The sequence below is a fragment of the Octopus bimaculoides genome, chromosome 1 (assembly GCF_001194135.2).
Source record: "Octopus bimaculoides isolate UCB-OBI-ISO-001 chromosome 1, ASM119413v2, whole genome shotgun sequence".
Taxonomy (NCBI): domain Eukaryota; kingdom Metazoa; phylum Mollusca; class Cephalopoda; order Octopoda; family Octopodidae; genus Octopus; species Octopus bimaculoides.
In genome coordinates this window covers 88,114,517-88,118,627 of record NC_068981.1, presented here as the reverse complement: position 1 = coordinate 88,118,627, position 4,111 = coordinate 88,114,517, and positions in this window count along the sequence as shown.

The window sequence follows — 4,111 nt, the reverse complement described above, 5'->3', positions numbered from 1 at the left end:
AGGGCATCCAGCTGTAGAAACTCTACCAGATCAGATTGGAGCCTGGTGCAGCCATCTGGTTCGCCAGTCCAGTCAAATCGTCCAACTCATGCTAGCATGGAAAGCGGATGTTAAACGATGAAGATGATGATGATGCACCCATGCTGGTACTGTATAAACACACCAATGCCGGTGTCATGTAAAAAACACTCAGCACACTCTGTTAAATGGTTGGCATTAGGAAGAGCATTCAGCCATAGAAATTATGCCACAACAGACATCAGGAGTCAAACCATCCAACTGATGCCAGCAATGATGATGGTGATGAGATGTGCTACTTATAGATTGCTTCATATCTTTCACCCTCTGTCTGTCCAAAGCATTTTTATAAGTTTGTCCTAAATGCCCATGTTTGTTTTCAGACTTTTAGTTAGCTCTTGTTTCATATGTTCTGAGTAATATAAAGCTTTCTTTTCATAAGTACCAAGTTGCTCTGCTGATTGAAATAAATTGGGAATGTATATCATATATGATGCATGGATGCCTGGAAAATACGTCCTGTGTATCCCATGTGATACACAGAACAGACAAAGGGTTAAGATTACTTGAAACAATTGTATTTGCTTTAACTTACTATCTTCCAACTTCTGCAGTGCAATTGTTCAAACCATGCCTGAAGTGTTTGTGTGTCTTGTGAGAAGTGTAAAGCTGCATGACATTGATACTGAGCAAACAAAACATTTTTCTTTAAAAGGGACAAGATTATATAACAATTCATCAATCATTATTAGAAAACCTGTTTTCTTTTAGCACTGACTTTTTATATTTTCCAGATATTTTATACATATAGAACAAATACTGTACTTACTCATGTAAAAGTTAAATTTTTTAGATCATTTTTTTTAAGGTCAAATTTATGGGGTCAACTATTACATGGATACTACTTGTGAGGGGCTGAAATTCAAGCCAGAATCCAAAGTACCATATCAGAAGCAGAAGCCCAACTGATCTCTAAGTGAATATAAATAAAAAACACAATGAATTACAGTAATATTACCAATTCTATGCATCAAAATATACGTCCTAGTAAATAACAAAACCCATAAACAAAACCATGTAGCTCTTGTTGTTCGCCAATAGTGCTGTCTGTGAAACACGTTTCTTAACATGTAAACAGACGAGTGTATGACGCATATGTTTCTTGCATTTGGAGATGAGGAAAATATAAAGGTCACATGGGAACCACTAATCTAGCAATTAATTTAATGTTTTTAGACTTACCAAAGTCATACCTTTGTACGAATTCAGACAGTGCTGTTTGTGAAACAAGTTTTTCAGTATGTAAACGTGTGTATGATACATGTGTTTATTGTGCTTAAAGATGTATGCAGGCTAGCAGCATATCCTGTGTATACATTTTAGTAATAGTGATGTAGCACCCATCAACAGATGTGGTGCTCGCTATTAAATGGTGTTTTACTATAAGCACTGAGCATTCCACCTAAAGAGCAGGCTACAGTAAGGTAGCCACACAGTTTTGTGTTATTTCTACGTAAAGGATAATAAGGTCCCTTGATCCACAAATGTCTTCTTGTTCATGAACTGCTAGGGTCGACTTTTACATGAGATCAGCTATTACTTGAGTATATACGATAAATAAATGAGTAAAAGAAAAAAGCCATGTAATTAAAATTGAGACCAGTGATAATGGGAAATGTAAAAAAAAAACAAATTTGGCTCTTCTGCATTATCAAAACAAAATAAATACTTCAAAATCGATAAATCATATGTCCCATATGTAATTCCTTTTAATTATGGCACAACATCAGTAAGTTTCAAGGGGAAGATTTAGTAGATACCATCAATCCCGGTACTTGACTGGTACTTTTTTGACCATGAAAGGCAAAGTTGACCTTGGTAGGATTTAAACTCAAATCATAAAGAGCTGGAAAAATACTGTGAAACATTTTGTCTGATGGGCTAATGACTCTGCTAACTTGCTGCCCTATACACCCCATACATAATGTAATATATGATTGGAGTTAAGGCTAAAATGATAAGAAGTGTCTCCTATAAAACCCAGCATTGTATAAATTTTAAGAATTTGTATTTTCTCAAGATGAAGTATTATGTTATCAGTGAGAAGGAGGAAATGAAATATTTTAAAAGCTTCTTTTTTATAATTGGAATTTCTGATATTCAAAACTTGGAAATCTGAAGACTATTTTAGAAAAAAATAAATAAATAAGTGGAGTGAACTGCATAATTTACCTATTTTGAAGCATTTATTTGTTTTGGCAATACAGGATAGCCAAGTAAGATTTTTACATTGGCCAGTATTACAGTTTCCAGTTTTAATTATGCTGTTTTCTTCCACTTTTATCAATAAATGAAAGCAAACAAACATTCAAATGCAAAAACTGGATTACATTTGATATAGATACAAGGTATAAGGAAACAAATTTTAACAGACATCTTAAATTTTTCAAATTGACTTTTCTTACTTTTATTTCTGTCATGGTACAATGTGCTTCAATATAAAATTGTTCATAGCTGTTTCTACTACACACAAATCACTGTGTATAGTAGGCTTCACATCTACATTTTACAATTCACATTTACATTTTCTGAAAGTAATTACAAGTGTACAAGGGGGTGCTGAAGAATTCCTGGTTTTAAGGGTATCATGAAAGGCCTGGTTGGAGGGTCAACCATCCAAGTTCTTTTGCAGGGCTTAGAAAAACTGAAGGACCACTGTAATAAGTGTGTGAATCTGAGAGGGGAATATGTTGAATAAAATCATAATTAACTGATCCTCCCCTATTTTCTTTTACCAACAGCCAGGAACTTTTGAGCACCCCCTCGTAGATAAAGATAGGTAAACAGGTGTTCCTAAAATTCAAAATTAGTTGAAAAGATAGGCTTTAAATAATATTAAATCAACAAAAATATATTTCAGTATAATGAATTTTCCCTCAAACACTGTACATCTTTCAGAAGGTTGTGCTATACCATCATACAAAGTCATCATGTCTACACTTCTTCAGGCCTTCATCTTTTATTCACTTCAGTACACTATTATGTGAAGGTGTTGGGCTCACAAGTTGTGGGTTCAATACCAGGATTGGGTGATGTGGTGTGCCCTTCCACAAGGTACTTAATTTAAGGTCCACTCAGCTGGAAATGAGTATCAACGAAGTGCTGGTGCAGTCCTCTTTACTTCCAGTTGTCACATCTTTGATATTTCACTGTCACCAGGCTGAAACAATGGCACAAGCTTCCTAGTCATACTTGCTTGCAAGTGATGGCTATAGCTCTCTTTCTCTCTTGCAGTATTTATTATAACAGGCATTATGTAGAGGTGTTCCAAGACCAGCCGTATCACTACAAGAGCTACAGCTTTCATTATCATTGTGATACTTTTGTAAATATTGGAAGTTGTAACTATTTTTGCATCACTGATGCTGCAGTTATCACAATATGGTCTATACAATATGGCCTCACTGTTAGTGCTTTGATTACTGACTGACATGATAATTTTTCTGCAACAGATGGTGCAGTTGCCATCAGCTCTTGTGATTAATTCTGCCATTTATGTTATAGTTACAAGGTGATGTCACTCTTGAAGTATTTACTACAGTAGAATTTCTTTTGTCATGGATGTCAAACAGCTACTGAAATGTGTGACTTGTGGAGTGAATGGTGTTATGCAGATTACATTTAAGTTTCACCATTGCTATGCATGTTAGTTTAATCAATCAGTGACCAATTTTTTAATTGTAGCAAATTAAAAGGATTGTTTGTAAGAATAATGGACTGTACATATCTTTTTTTCTACATGCCAACAGAAAATATCTTCTATTCATATTAGCAGAAAAATATATCAATTATACATGTGGTTTGTGTTTGGAAAGAATTCAAACACAGAATATAATAGATTTTAATTTACCACATCAATCAAGATAATAGTTTAAATAAAAGTATTTTTAAGAAGGTGCATACAAAAAGTCAATTAGATCATTTCTGTTGTAGAAAAAGTATTATGGAAAAATGTACATATATATTTTCAGGTTTTTCAAAGTCAATTGGATAATGTGTAGTAAATGTTCTTAACAATGGAATAATTTGTATT